At 38.4% G+C, this 17,329-nt stretch overlaps 1 protein-coding gene across 3 annotated transcripts in view; it reads right to left on the reverse strand.

Annotated features, from left to right (window-relative positions):
- Positions 1–17,329, reverse strand: part of LOC110828533 (uncharacterized) — a 281,385-nt gene that overhangs the window by 104,723 nt on the left and 159,333 nt on the right. The gene's annotated exons all lie outside the window — the stretch shown is intronic.

Raw genomic sequence — 17,329 nt, forward strand, 5'->3', positions numbered from 1 at the left:
TAATGCATATTACTACACATTTTTCGTCGCCTATTAAGTTAAAAACACACAGTATTTCGGGAACTGACCCTGCTTCCGAAACGTATGTGTTTTTAATTAAGTAGATGAAGAGAAATATTTAACAACATAACTTCGGACAAATCTTAAAATCATAATGTTTTACTAGAACTTGAATAGTTCCTTAAGTGACCAAGATCTAGATAGTTGAAATATAATCTATAATATCTGTTACAAAAATATAGTATTAATGTGTTGTATTTTAAAATATTGGAACATTCTGATTGTTGTTCAATTAGGTACATTGAACTTTCAAAGACAGGGTGGTTTCTGTTATGACATTTAAACACATGAGCCAACATGCTCGAGTTGGATTCTGACGCAAGGAAACAGTTGGAAGTTGCACTGGGATTAACATACACGTAATTAATTCCCTCTGTTTACACAACCACAGTTGAAAGGAACCACAAGTCACCCCGTGACTGTGTGGGGGGGCTGCAAATGCTGCTTCAGGTCAGTTATCTGTCTGTTCTCTGCATTGCCTCTCAGTCTCCCAGAACGTCAGTCTTCCTATTCACATGCATATTACATTATACGCGTAATATTACACTCTCGCATTGGAAATATAACCGAAATACATTTTCAAAGCAAACGCGACAACTGAGTCACCCCACTGCAATTTAATTAACTCAGTGTCTGCCACACGAACTGAATCCTCATACAATCTTGCTGTGGCCTAGATGTTGACGCAAGAAGTAAACATGTGAGACTTCAGATTCTCACAGCGGCGAGTATGAAGAAGGCTGTCAGAAGAGTTGTCGCGCAGTGAAATCTGGTGGAAGTTTACCGATGTTTCAGATGTGTTTTCTGCCTCCATCATCAGGGATATGGCCCTGATGATGGAGGCAGGAAGCACCACTGAAACGTAGATACGCTTTGCCAGACTACGTGGTGCAATAACCCGGAAGACAGCCATCTTCAAGAAGTAAGTATAATTATACTTCTCAGTACAGTCAATATGTTCGAACCTCTGCTTAAAATTATTCTCAATTTCTAACATTCTGAAGACAATTGTCATTTTACTGTAAATACAGAGTATTTAAAAAACGTAAGATTTATTCAGTCACTATTACTGTTGCAAGGTATTTTGATACGAAGTTAATTTTAGAACTAATTAAGGGTTTGTTTCACATTTTTGTAATACGAACCAGAAGACTTCAACTTAAGAGAATACGTCATGAAATGAGATCGGTATTTTGGAAATACTGTAAAGAAGTCTCTGTAATATGAGCTACGACTGCGGATAAAACAATTTTAAACAAGCATTCTACAACTTAATCACCAAGGTTTTTAAAAAAAGCACAGATTCCACACCGCCCGACTTGTGTCCGTGTCATAATGCTGTACTAACAGTTAATGGGAAAGCTCTAAGTCACAGGCCGACGGGCACTTAAGCCCATAATTCTCAGTAAACTCTACGGACCCACAACAAAGATGGAGGTAAGCTTTTCGGAACATTAAGTTCAACGGATGGACGTCACGAACACGCAGTTCAGACGTGAATACATGGTTTTTCTCTAGTGGCCACATCTACAAAAACAGCGCTTAGTAAGTATGCAAATCCATAAATTAACTAAATCTGTTCAACTCCACCATAAGAATGAATATGCCATTCTATAAGCGGCATGAGAAAATGCAAAGTCCATTTTGACGGTGTAGTACAGATAGAGGCAGGAAATTTATTTTCTGTTGACATTTTTTAAAGATGTATCGCCTACAGAAGATTTTACATGGAAGACTAGATATTATCCGCACGCAGATACAATCATGTAATGCATATCAAACACAGGCACAACTGAAGTTACTCTGCAGCGGGATTTTAAGAAATAACAACGATATAAATAAACAAGTGCATTTGTTCTAACGAATTTGTTCTCAGAAACAAATTTAACTAAAAATTAAAGGCATTAAATGTATTGAAAACACATCCAGCAGTAAACAAAATTACATGATTGTTTACCTATGATTCGTCTTAAAAATGCATATTCTATATAGGGAAAGAAAATTGGGGCAAGATCTGTACAAAAAGAACTTAAGACTCCAACTCCACGGAGAAAAATACTTCTTACGAAGCTAATATACTGTAAGCCAAATAATCAATTTCCAGATTACTAAGGAACCCGAAGGCTCATTACCGCCTTCAGAAGAGCCTGTCACTGATCCGTATCGAACTGGTGAATCAGCAAGCGGAAAGACGAAGGACAATAGTAGAGGAAGAAGAGATACGTCATAGAAAAAGCTGGCACGTTTATGGAGTTAGGGTTCTGAATGCAGGGGGTCTCAGAAGCAAAGCAGAGAAGAACGGTTTTCTGGCCCTACCTGATCCTTAATGGAAAAGAAACTGGGACCCCATTAAGGAAACGTGTAAAGACACCATTGCTCCAGAGTTTCCACTGACGATAAAAGACCACTCGGAAGACACGGACGTAGATAAAAGCGTAATATTAATATATATTTCAGTATTTTGTGGCTTCGGGGTATGTGGACTGGATTTATTTGCCTCAGCATAAGAATAGTTGGCGGACATTTGTGGATGGGGTAATGCAACGTCGCGTACTATTAGCTTCTCAAGGAGGGTTCATCTGCATGGTGTTGGTATGCTATCGATGTTGATGATGAAACTGAAGGAATTAACACAAAAATGTTACTATATAACACAAAAGCGGCATATTATTGTTGTAATTATAATTCAGCATTGTAATGCGATTGCTGGAGGGACTGGGTAATATTGCATTAACGGGCAAAATAACTTCTGAAGCAGGATTCGTCCCTGATCAGAAACTGATCCCTGTGCTACTTCTTGCCGTTACTCAATTCCTTCACTTTCTGTGCAGATAAATGTGGAAGTAATATGTAACTGGGGAAAACAATAGTGATTGGTTTTCCTTCCAAATAAAATGTTCAGAAATAAAGCAATTCCTTAGTTTAGGTTGGTCTCTGAATAAATTGCAAAGCACCATTTTCCAATAATATGATGACGTCATTTCCAGTATCGTATCCAATATCGAATGTGTTTGTGAGAAAAGAAACCCGATACTCGGAGTGCTGGTGGCTTGCGTCTAGCAGAGAAGCTGTTGTATCCAATAATTCGAGTGCAGGGGATAACTTTCGTGCAAGAAGGACGGGTGATCTATTTTTTGTTATTACACCGCTAGGTTTACAACAACGCGGAACAATATCAGATTAATTTGAAAACTAATTCCACTTTATATTCAAGTGATGTCGCCGTTATTACTTGTACCCCTACGCAGTGGGAACCCGTGTTCGTCGACAGACAAGTGTAGCCAAATGAGTTGTACGACTCCTCGTATCTATTCGTACAGCTCCTAAGACGTTTCTCATACAAATATACTAAAATTTAAAGACTATAACATTAAAAATAACCGAAGCCAGGTTTATTCCTGAAAATGTGCAAAATTTTGAGAAGAGAAACACTTGCATGGCAGTAATACGACTGAAATTAACGATGGTAAACCGACATTACGTGTATGTAGCTAGAAACCGGTTGTGAGGGCATGATTGCGTTTAGCTATCACAACAACATTAAATATCGTATTACCATTTCTCCGGAACATGGCCAGTCCATTAGTGAGGTCGTGCATTGCCATTAGACAAACGGTCGGCCGGTGAGCATATGATGGCAGTAGGCACACAGGGGAATCTATTTCCTCTTTTCAACTGCTTCCACTAGCATTCTAACATCCTGTCAGGCTTGTGTTGCATTTTATGTTTTCAGTCTTGAATGTAAGAGTTATCTTGATTCAAGTCATGCAAACTTATCTCCTAGCTGCCAACGCAATACATGAAGAGTATTAAAGTTTTACTCAGTCAGAGAATAGTGTAACAAGTAATGACACGTGAAGACTGTGAATGGATTACTTTACAATATTAAAGACGTCAGGATACAAAGTCAACTAATATAATTCCATAATGTTTTGCCGGTCAATTAATGTGTCTGGTAGCAAAGACGTCATTTCAGAAATAGGAATTTACCTGCAGGTTAAGACAATTGTGCGGGTTTGTAAGTTCATCATTTTAATCAACACGTCTTAGGCATAGTTGCCTGTTGCTGTCCCAAGACGGCGTCTGCAGAATCTGCCCGAACTTCGTCCAGTTGGTTCGTAAAAGAGAATTTGGAACGGCATTCTTTGAACGGGGTACTCGAAGAAGGTTAAGTATTTCTGAACAATGTTCTGTTAAATCCATACTTGTGTGTTTCATTAATTATTTATACCTACGCCCGTTTTATAGTCCAAAAGCGTACGATCTGAGGTTGTTTTCACGAATTTTATTTCTCGGTGTGTCACTGTGCTCTCGTAAGTTCTGTCTAACGTACTGGTACATTACGATTCATCAAATTAACTGTTAATATCTCTAGAGAATGATAGTCAGCTCCAATTGTACTTGCTGTGCTACTACCCAGTTTAAATTGGAGTACAAACTATTATGTTGGATTTCTATCTATTCATAATGCCACAAGAGGTCTTCTCAAACCTACAGTAAACAGTGCTTAATGTATACTCTAAAAATTCCCATAATATTCCTTCACAAATAACCGAACTAACGCTCAAGATACAGTCTTCAATTCGCACTTAAATAGAAATAAAATGTACAATTTACGTTTGCGCGGCGTAATCGTTGTTGACTGTCAGCAACAGTAACCCCTTTCATTTTCCAGTGCATTCACTGTTATTAAATGTTTCACTACCAAGGGAATGGGATATAAGAGCAATTTAGAAGCTGCTTTGACTAGGAACAAACGAAACACTGCAGTATACCATTCATGTAAGTGTATATGTTGCGGCAAAATGCTGCAAAATTGCTTCTTCAAAATGCTACTAGGATCATAAAATTTCATGCAGATCGTGTGTGTTTCTTCCTAATTCAATAATAATAATAATAATAATAATAATAATAATAGGGTTGAAGATGGCGGCAGTATGTTCATCAGGAACATTAGTATCTACACACACATCTACGCGGCGTTACAATTCAAAGGACCAACATCGACGTGTTCTATCAGAAGCTAAAGTTATCAAGACTGAAGATTGAAGCATTATGCTCCTCTGAAACGTTGGCGCCTACCTACCAGTCAACTCGGCGTTATATCTCTGAAAAGCAATATCGACGTGTTTTTAAAAGGCGTTAAAGTGATCCATCCTGCATTTCCTATCGAATTGTCACGCGTCTCATAACTATCTCTTAACAACAAGACACGGTGATTTCCCCTCGTGTGTTTCCTTTTGATCTGTCGGCTTTAATCAGCGTCCCTTTTCCACATACTGCGTATGAACAGCTCAGACGTTCCTACCCATGTGCGTTATGACCGGAAATTTGTTCTCCTTTTGTTAATATCGCAGCGACAGTGTCCTGCCGGCGACGATGCGGAGTCTATACTGCACCATATTAGACACGCCAAAGGGAATCAGGAACGAAGTGCGAGCCAGCTTTTATCAGAGCTGGCGAAATTTAAAGACGATGGGCTAACATAGATTGGCACGTCCCATATGAGTTAAAATTATACTACTGAAAACAAGGAAAATGCTATGAATTTCCCGGTACCTAACACGAATAATTTAGAAACGCTTTCCTCAACTCTTCACTACAATTTTCATGTATATCGGTGACAGATACTGATGACGGCACATAGGTTTTGACGTCATAAAAATTAACTTCTGACAGCGAGAAATGCCTTGTAGTCTCACGTAAATGTACCGATGTTTCAGAAGAGCTTATGGCCTCTACCATCGTTATGATTATTGAGGCAGTAAGCACTCTGAAATGTCAGTCAATTGTTATCAAAATACGTGCAATAACGTCCCAGAAGACATTCACCTTCAAACAAAAATCTCTTTGACAATACCCATGCACTAAAATATTTTCAATTTTTCTTATTTCCTTCATATTTTCTTTTTCTCGTGCTTTATTTTCCTTCATTATTTATCCTAACAAAAGAATCGATTCACTTCAAAACCGACTGTCCAGTCAATTTGCGAGGAGAGGTTTCACTTGCAGACGGGAATCTAAAATACCGGAAGGCTCTGTATTGCAGGATTAATCCCCCTTCTACTCTCATCGTCGTAACGTTTTACTACTGATTATGTAAACAGAGTAGCGCCGTGACGGCTCGTCCTAGGCAAAAGATTCCTACATTTGAGATTGGAAACACATAATTTACAACAACTTTCCTCTCTTTACATTTTCCTGTATTTTTCCAAATAACAGAGTTCTGTGGCATCGAACTTGTGGGACATTCTATATATAACAATCCTCGCTTGTCCATATTTGGTAGCAACAAACACGTGTTTATAAGTCATTACAAACAGAAAATTTGACTGTTTTGCAGGGCCTATACTTGAAGTAAATTATGCATACTCTTCTTTGATATTTGTCTTCTACATTTTGCATTTTAACCACTCACGACCGACTGCATGAGAACCATCGCCCACAAGGATCTGTCGATGCGAAAATAAAGACAAAAAACGTCGATAATAGAATAATCGTTAAATATTTAGGTCGTCTATTTGGACGAATACTGCGTAGTTAAAAAGACGATCGATCAGTCAGTCATGACAGGAAATTGATACGCGAGGGAGGTTTTGAACTTCAATACCCAGTTTATGGTTAGTTTTCCGACCAATCTTACAAGAATGCCGCATCAGAAATGCTCGGGTGTTTACACATCGTCTGAGAACTAGTCATGAAAATTAACGGAAGTACGTAACGGACAACTTTTCAAGTAAATATGCAAATAGATTTTCCGAGGAAACCAAATCTCTGCTCAGCGGTCAGCCTCATGAAGTATATTCGGCACTCCAAGTGGACACAAATGCACGAAATGAAGTCTGGGTCCTAAAGAGGGAAAGTGAAAAGCGAAACTGTGGTAAGAAGAGAACAAACCTCTGGCGTCGTGTGTAAACAGCTAGTAGTCCACAGAAACAGTTTAATCAAAATACAAATTCCGGTACACGCTACTGTTTTAGGTCTGGCTTCTGGGTTGGGCGTAACGATAAGCAAGAAGTGTAGCAAAACAGAAACTTGCCTGTGGCTGCAGCTCCAATTTGGAAGGGAGGGAGGGTGACGCATTGTATCTAAGGCCTTCGACCAAACACACTATGTATTCTGTTTAGAACTGTCAGGTCTACAAACACGAACACGGCTGCATGCGTTCATGAGCACCTCAGACCAGGCTGGCATTTTAATACTCACTATTAGTAATATTCAGGAAAATGAGTGAGTTTAAAAAGAAGGTAAACGGTAGTAAAATTACATACGTACAAGCCATAATGGCTGGTGACCCTCGTTTCACATGGGGGTAGTGTTTCTGCGAATCGCCGCGTAATACGAGAACGTATAAAATTCGAAACATGTCAGTCGTGTTGATTCACTTCCATTTGTAGCAGAAAAGAGAGCTATACAATGTCGATGAGTGTACCGGGCACTGCCTTTACTTCTTCAAGGAGAAGATCTATCGTCAGTCCATAGAACCATTACTCAAAGGCTGAACTCTCCTTCCACACTTACTTTTCAATAGCAAGTCTCATCAACACGCTACTAAAAGCATATTTTCCCCTGAAACTAAACTCAGCTTATGAATAAGAATCCCATTTCTAAAAGCAAACACTTGAACAGTACTTGAACAAGGTCTCCTACTTTAGGCGTGTATATTCAAGAGACTTAATACGACTTCTTTTGCTCGCGTTCCTGACAAAGTACTCGACACAACCTTTAATGAAAAAGTAAGAAGGTTTTCCCTATTTAGATGAAATATATCTCCAGATAAGTTCTGTGATTTTGAATTCTTCAGCTGTCAACATGTTCGTCTATTGAAAATAAATGTGTAATTAACGAAAGTAATGTTAACAGTTAAGATGCAACACTTCATAAAATCACAGAATTTGCACTGTAGGCTATTGCTTTATAACTCTAATCAGCAGTACCTACAGATATTACAATACTGAAACATAAAGTAGATGGACTTACACAATGCTATATCATAACAAAAATAACAGCGGAAAAGGAACCAGGGTGACCTTGACTCGAGAGTCACGGAGGGGGTTAGGATAGTTTATTATACAGAGTGGACTTGTTCCTGATTTCATTTTTGAACCGCAGAAAGTGGCTGTTGTTCGGCAGCGTTTTAAATGGTACGCCCTACACCTGCTAGACGCTTCATATACAGAGTGGCTACCAAAAACGTCTGGTACTTGTGTGCGAATGTCTAATAAACGATGGCTATTGTAAAATAAACATCCCGTTTATAGTAGGTCTGTTAGGCCTAATTAGTTCAGTACACTTCCCTACGTTATGAGTCATAGTACAACGTACAGTATATAAATAAAGGCAAAAATTATCGCTACTTCGTAGGTAATGTAACGGTACATGTTAAGAAATTAATCTTGAGTTCTGAGTGAAAGATAACTATACCTCAGACAATGGACAACGTCTAACACAATATTAATATTACATATGTTTTCTTGTGTGACTGTTGATAATCCAACTTACAGTAATTAATTATATCATGGCTACTCATCGGCGTATCACATATTCAGTGTTCGAATATTTTGTAGTCTGAGCTATCAGCCTCATGAAAGGCAAACTGAACTAGACAAATAAGAAGAAAAAGACGGGAAAAACATATTTTCCGTACATCTACATTCGCCTCACAGCGGCTTGGTACCACACACGCGTACCTTAAAGCATTGTATTAATAAAGCGTGAAGCAAAATGACGGTAATAAGCCCGGGACAATGATATGATGAAATCCCCAGGGGGCACGAATTGTTGTGGCTTGCTATATGCACAGGATATGGTGCTGGTACTAATTTAACATAGAGGAAAAACCTATTAACCATGTTCGTCAGGGATTTTACTTAATAAACAATTTCCAGTCTAAAACATTCTAAAAACATGGTGTTCAGTAAGTAAGCTACTGCTCATTCATTCATACGAGTTTGGTTTGGCTATCCAGAAATTTTCGGATATTCCATTCTCCACTTATGTTCCAGTAATATGTAAAGTCGAAGATTTCTGTCTTCTGGGTTATTGCGCTGTGTAGTCTGGTCGATGTTAACCAACGTTTCAGAGGTCATACTGCCTCCGTCATCAGGGCGATGAATATGTAAAGTCTTTTTTTGTGTGTCCGTCTTATAATTTTGGAAAGTGATTCATTTTCCCGGTCTTCCGTTTCAATTACGGATGTCAATCGATATGAAACTTCATATCGATATTTGATGTGGTAATGTATTACAAATTGTCTTGCATAAATTTACATTTCAATGTAAATTTCTACTACCAATGAAAATGTTCTGTTTACATATTATTGATACGATGATGTGATTTTTCATTTCGGCTGTTTTCCTTCTCCATCACTGAAACGGAAAAATATACTTTGTTTCCAATGTTGTTGTTGTAGATGTAGCAGTAACAGTGGTCATAGTAAAAATACTCATTCTTTAACCAAATTAATAATTTATAAATAATTAAAGTATCAAGTAACATAACAATACGCTAAATTTATATCAGTACACCATGTCTTCTACGATACCGCATCGTATATATTTATCAATTTAAAATGACATCCTTGACCTTAACTTGCAGAATAATACGTCCTAGTGAAAGTCTGCGCCAAAACGTTCATATGGTACCCACGAGATAGAAGCTGACTTGCTAGATAAAATTTTTCGCAAAAACATCTGCGTCTCATCCTGGCACACTCCCAGTTCGATGATATATTATTCAGGTCACAAGTATATCGTACGAAGAAAGGCGGAAAGTGCACATTGTAGGCACGATATTAATTCTGCGTAGAAACGTAAGTTAAAGTTAAAGAGATCATCTGTCTGTCTGTCAACACTTAATATGATTTCACAAATAGGAGAGTGAGCAGGATACAAAGACCCGATCTTGAAGAAGTGAAAGGACTGGTCTCTGCAGAGAATGTTAATTCACCGTCCATCCCTTACAGTTGGAACTAACAGGGCTGTTGAAATAACTGGATTTGTTGAATTATTAAAATATTCAAGTATGAGTCCTCCATTACCCTGAAGATGATACAAACCCGACAAGCAAAGTGGAAGCTGGGACTCCAGAGCTATTATCATTACCTTGCTAATGGACTCAAACGTGCCGTTGCATAATCCAATTTGTTGTCAGTTCGCTTGCAGTAATTATGAGGTGTAGTGTTGAGAAATGCTACTGAACCAAAATCATTACTGTCAATAGCACGGTCATTATGTAGCTCGTGACATCAATTTCCAACGTGCGAGAAGCATATTTGTAATAAACAGCGTGGTACATTTTGCCTTGCTATTCTATTTAAATTATTTTTCCAGTTGGCTAGATTTATCAGTGAGCAACAACGCATTTACACACAAGGTGTTAATATAATGACACGGTAAAGTTGTTATCAAAATTTTGTATTGAAGCTAAAATCCTAATATTAGTTTACGATAGTGAGAAATGGAAGATTTGGGTTATGGTATAAACAAATAAAATATTACAAACTTAGTCCTGAACTGTTAAAAATATCTAGCCGAGGATGTTACCCACTTATTTCCCTGCTTCTCCACAATAATAGTTTTGCTTAAGTAGCTGATACTTCTCTCCTTACTCTCCTGTAGGATCCATTAGATCTTTAGATCTACAATGCAAATGAAACTGCCACTGTTACTTTCAGCAAATCAAACAGGTAGACGTAAGCTGTACCTGAGCTTATTTAAACACCACACCATTAACACGTACGGAGGAGGAGAAATACAGCTCCACGCATTCCTAAACCTCTTGGAGAACTGATAAATTGATGGAAGAAATTGAATTTTTGCGAGTCCGTCAGTTAGTCAGTCTGTCTGTCAGTAAAAGGGAACCAACGAATCAATTAAAGTTCTGAAACTTCCTATATGTTAAAGACACACAGACAACTGAAAATATATGACAGCTGCGGTGTGCCGTCTAATGTCATTCTCTCCTCTGGATGATCTTTGTGCAAACTTGAATAAGATCCACGTTCAGCCGAGTCGCCGTATACTTTTTACGTTGTTGGAAAAGTGACCAGACTGGAAATATCTGTCTAGGGAGTTGAACAGTCGTTTGCCGCCGAACCAGCAGCATCACAGGGTGGAAATACGGCCCTAGGGATCAGTCTTACTTTCTTGACCTCTAAACCTTTATCCCCACATTGACACAGCCACTGGACCTAGTTATCGCTTGGCCATCTCCACTAACACGGCGAAGACGAAGTGAGCAATAACGTGATAAAAGCAACTACCTCGACCAATATAAAAATGTATCGTCAGAAACAACAGAAAGTGGGTATTATTCCATAACATAAAACAGATTCAAACAGTTCAAAATAAGGGTCCTGTCTTGAAAAGTCCTAAATCGACCTGTATGTTTGTGTGAAACGAAGTCTCACTGGGCTGGAAAAGCGTACTTTGTGTTACACACACTTCCTAGAGCCCTCTTTACGTGTATGAATGGTAATAAAAATGTAAAGTTTCGCTCTATCACGCCAAGAAGGATATTTGGGTCGCCAAGGTAAAGCTCCATGCATTCGAAACATTGACATTACATGAAGGTCTGACTCGTAGGGCTCCCGGACCCCAATCGACGGGAGAATGTGTTGGTACGAGAACCGTTTCACATGTGATGATAAAAAGAAAAGTTGAAACACGACTACCGGAAACGGAGCATAAGATATCCAGCCTGGGTCCAACCAAGTTTATAAGCCATCATGGTATTTGCATGTGTGTACGGAGGACGTCCACATGTACAAGATGGTAATTATCTCTAAAAGAATGTCCGTTGTCAAAAACTCTAAAGTGGTACAAATAACAGAATTTGTCCACACATGTTTCAAAATCTTTTTATTTTAAATATCATTATGTATTTATTCTAACTGTGAAGTAGATCCTCTTTTGTTCAGCTTAAAAAGAAGATACACTTCTTGCATTAGAACAACATAATTAAAAACATTAAACTATTTTTATTTGCTTGTCGTATTACCACAATAGATTATTCAGCGATATTAAATCATCAACGAATGCGGAGTGATAAGTGTAAAGTGGAAGAGTTGTAATGCTAACAGGATGAAGAAGATAAGTCAAATGACAGCCTGATCCTCCTCTTGTACTCGCCAGAAACCTCGTAGAAATGGAAATATTTTCAAACACGGACCCTCCTCGTTTCATGGCTGTGGACCAGTCATTACATTTAAATGCACAGTTCCATGGTTTCGCTAAGATATTTAAGAAATTTAAAGACTTAATTCATTATTTTTAGGTCCCTTCAAAGGACATGGGTACAATACTATTACCTCTTAGATATTATCACCGGATCTTTTTCGATAGTCTAACAACAACTTATCAGTTTTAACTGGTTCAAACATTACAACCACCTTCTTCTGCGTATGCATAGTTCATACGGACACAAAGAAAGTTAAATTAGTATTTGAGCTAAAATAAAATGAATTTCAGCTAGGCTGTCGGCACATATGTAGAGGATCCAGAAAATAAGATTAATGAAGTTCAAGCAGACAGATGAAATTTTCCAGTGGAGTCACAAGAATAGAGAATAATGGAGATGTCTGTATGGAGACAAGAAATAACCACCTTAGGCACGTTGAAAATAACGTTACAGATAGAACAAATAATAATAAGGTACAAGGCGAAAAGGAACCTTGGCAAAGCGGAAGACTAGTCATCTGACTCTCATTGTTGCTAAATCCACTAAAAACCTTTCGAGGTTGCAGAAGAAAAGCTTCACAATAAATTTAGCGTTTACAGTGGTAAACGGAACAACGTAATTGTATCACTCCAACGACAGCGCACTTTAACATATGCAAATACAGGCTAAATGTAAAGTCGTAATGTTAAATAGGCAGTCAGGCGACGACTTTACTCACTCAAACCTCTGTAAGCCCGCAGACGAGGCATGCATTCTCGCTCACAGCAAATATTTTCATACATTTTTCTAGTTCTTCAATTCTACTAGCCTTTGAGTTCCGCAGATTTAATGTTACACGCCTCATACATTTAATTTACCTACTCCACACTGTTCTATTCAATTAAGAATTCACATTAATTGGGACAGTCAAAAGAATAAATTGAGAAGACAAACGATAAGCAGAATAAATTAAAATCTGCAAGCACAGATAGCAATTTGTTTGCTAATGTTAATGCCGTGCTTAAAAAGTCCTACTGATTTACAAGATCCGTAGATTGTACTACAGGAAGAACTCTTTAAAACTTGACAGCTGAGATCTCCCCCCTTTCCGTCAAGTCACGATTTTCCGATACCTGAAACTCCAGAGTGCTAGTAGGAACAAACGAAAGGACCAGAAAAGGAAGATAAAAGCAAGTGTGGGATGACATAGCAGGGAATAACATTACCGTCAATCAATACAGTATGGTATTTTCCTTTACTTTTTACGTCGGAAAAACACAGCATACTGACGAAATCTAAGCATGAAATCGTGAGCTGTTTCCATCCGCCACTCACGATCACATAATATCTCCTCAATATTCATCTTCATGTTATTCTGCCATTTTATTAATTTTGTCCATCACTTCCAAGTTGGCGATTTCTAAGACCAAAATTGTGTTCCCTATTTTAATCACATTTCCAGCCACCGCTGCTCCCCAAAGTAACTCCTCGTGCGGTTCACCCTTCTTAGGTTCAAATATTTTTTCCGTAGTGCTTTAATATTAATAACTGCACTACAAAGTCCAATGATTTGTCTTAAGAGAGGTCTTTCAGCGGATTCGTTATTGCAGTGTAGTCGTAGACTCCCATTTTGCTGGATTCTCATAAACAAAGACGCAAGGCAGGAGTAAGAAATGAAACAACAAGAAAAGTCGCGCGAATCTCTCAGCACGCACAGACTCGTGGCACGAGTAACATGACAGCCGTTTTAAAGAAAGAACGTCCAAGTGTCACATGGCATCAAGCCACAAGCAAGGAAAGTAAAGTGGAGACTGTCGTATAATAAATGCACAGGAGACGACCACTATATCTAAGTTAAATAAGATTGTTGAGTGCTTTGCTCTCGCGATCTTGAAAGCTCTTTATTACTTCCATTGTTCCCTAGGGAAACATTAAAAGAGAAAAATACTCACAAAGCCACGAAGAATCTCACCACAACATACTAAACTACGAACACAACTATTAGACATATGCGGGTTTTTTGTTTTTCTATCTCTTACAATCACAGTAACAGTTCCTTTAACGAGATACCTCAACGGATATGATTAAAAATGTAACAAAGTTACTAACGTCAGCTTCTGTAACCAGCATTCATCTTAAACACGCTAAAACCTAAACTTATCGATAATAACTTTTATAAAACCTTGGATCACCTGGATGTTTCAAAACAGCCAGTTATAAAACATCGATGTAAATATTTACATTAACTATGTCAAAATCTGTACTCACTAACAACTTTCCGGTTTCGTAAAATGTAACGTGTGGCTTCTGACGTAGCTAAGATAATCCAATCCAATAAAACTTTCAACTGTTCCGAGTTCTTGAGTTTAATTTTCATCACCTGATTTGCATCGCCGTGCTAATGAGACAACTTCTCCGTCAGGTGCGCAGGCAGGCGGTCTAGTCATTTGATTGCAGGCGTTCTCGCTATACTGAGGCAGAAACGAATAACAGAACGCTGGCATCTAAACAAAGCTAATCACTAAATTATTAACCATGGCATAGAGAGAGGCATTTGTGGTTTCGACTTCTATTTTAAATTGCAAAATTATATAAAACCAGACATGTATTTGTCTTCACACATTTCGTGAGTACAGATTTCCATGTTGCTGTTCGCCTTCTGGTTTCTAAGGCACTGTATTAGACTTGTAGGTACCGACGTCACGGAGAAACACTGGAAAAGGGCCAAACGACATTACAACCCAAGAGACAAACAGCGACATTCTCATCGCCGTGAGACCCTCACATCTACACCGATTTTCATAATTGAATGTAACAGAATTGCATAGTATCATCCTCCTGAACTTAGTGCCGTTAGCATTTCTGATCACGCTAATAAAGAGAGTGATTGTATGATAATATGACGTCTGTACCTAGGTACATGGAAATGTATTAAGTGGTTTAAAACAGGTAAACATACACGGTAATAAGCTCCTCACAAGCAAAACGAGAAGAACACGAGAAAATAGGACAATCTGTGTTGTACACACGCTATATACACGAAACGTAATTTCACTTTAGTGGGTCGGCCGGGTGGGTCTATCATAAAAACCATCAATTTTGTGCTCTAGCGTCTTCATCCATAACCTTCCTCCCCTTGAACAACCAAGGACACTATTTCCACTGCATCTAACTTCAGTATTCACAAACTACGATGAGAGAAGGTACGCAGAAGAGAATAACGTGCGATAAAAGAAATAGTATAAAAACAGGGCATCAAGAACCTCAAGTGCTGAAGTTCCTGGTGAACTGAATGTATGTAACCCACGAAATTTATCAAGCGGCGATAATTCTAAAATGCACTCAACACCACTGAAACGCTTCTACGTCTGTTATAAATTCGTCGAAATGGTGAACTGAATACAATAATGGAAATGTGAAAAATAAATTAAGGCCGTGCTGATATACAGTTTAAATAAAGTGAAAGCATTTCTACTAGTTCCTCAAATAAGATTAACAATCGATCATCTTGCAGAATGTACCCTAGCACATTGTTATACGTATCCCAAATGCAGTAGTTAGAAGCTACTGTTTCAATGAGTATATATTTTAATATAATATTAGTAGTTGAAGCAATCAGCATTTCGGAAAATACTGCAGTTCCCATCTTGAGGGTGAATTACTGTGGTTTTGAGGGGGCAGAGGGTAGGATTCAGGACGCTTTATCAAGATCTGGCTTAAGAGTTGAGTGGAAGATGACTGGCGCGGTCGGAAGAGCGGAGGAGCGGAGAGTTTCCCCGCAGGCAGCAACCATGTGATTCGGAAAAAGAGGCAGTAAAAAACGGAAGATGCGAGGTTTTCACGGGAGTGAACACGTCTATGATGGTCTTCTGGGTTGTTACATCGAATGGATTTGTGGATGGCTACCGACGTTTCAAAGGAACATACCGCCTCTATCTTCAGTTACCTGAAGGATCAAAGAGAGTAAGTTTAATTCTCCTGGCTTCTCAAACGCTGTAGTCCCACAAAAAACGAGACAAATGAAAGAATCCAAAATCAAGGACCTCTACTGTTCTGGTTGTCAAATGTTTAATTATCAGGTTCGTGTAGCAATCTGGCCTCAGTCATGTCCACCCCAAGGGATTAAAAAACCCAGTTAAGTCAATCGTCGGTCTCTCTCACAGAGATTCACTCCTGGCTCAGAGCCAAACCAGTAAGACCACTGAGCAAGGAATAGTGAACGACTGCCCATATATTCCGCTCGTAAAATGCTGAAGTTGCAGGAAATTACGCCAGTAAGTTTACGCGTTCCTCTTAAACGGCCGCCTTTTTGCGACAGCATATGTTTGCAGAAACGGCTGCAATGAAAAGCAAAGATTTATTATCTCAATGCATAATTTTTCTCACCCATGTGATCGCTTCGAGGACATTCACCTCTTTTTCAAGTGGACAAGTTCGACTTGCATGTTCTATTACGTCAGGTGTAGTAAGGAAGTTTAGTAAATTAGCGGGGACTTTTCTTAAACAAATTTTTGAACTCCAAAATCAAGAAAGTTAAAATAAACTGCGCAGAATAAAAACAAATGTTTTATGCAGAAACTCTCATTGAGAGAATAAGAAATGGATAAAAGATGGGAAAACAATGCGGAATAAACTGAACTGCCCAGACTCTTATGGCCGCTACCGTCACAGATTTATCACTAGTTTATTGATATTGAGTTATAGTCTCATAAACTGTATAATAAAATATTAATGTAACACAAACCTCAATTCTCATTTTCTTCCTGGTATATAAATTGATTCTGACCTGCAAGTTCCTCCATTAGCAGAAGAGTGTGATTGCCATTAAAATTCCACGACCTCATATTTGTTGACAGATCAAAATAAAATGTTTCAGCTGAACTTTGCTAAAGATTCTCTACCTAAACCAAGACACTTCTACAATTTCTTTCGATTGTCAGTTAGAGCTCAATGACTCTCAAAATTTTAATTGCTATGTCAACATTTATTAGCTATTTTGGGGGACTCAAATCGAGAAAATTTTATCATACAAATAAGACAGTGCCCTTTTTATTTTATAAAGTGGTCGTTGTTGGAATGATTGAAGAAACTCTAAAAGCAGGGCATCTGT

The sequence above is a fragment of the Zootermopsis nevadensis genome, unplaced genomic scaffold (genome assembly GCF_977971745.1).
Source record: "Zootermopsis nevadensis isolate Lab colony 2312 unplaced genomic scaffold, Znev_1.0 Znev_ptg000027l, whole genome shotgun sequence".
NCBI lineage: Eukaryota > Metazoa > Arthropoda > Insecta > Blattodea > Termopsidae > Zootermopsis > Zootermopsis nevadensis.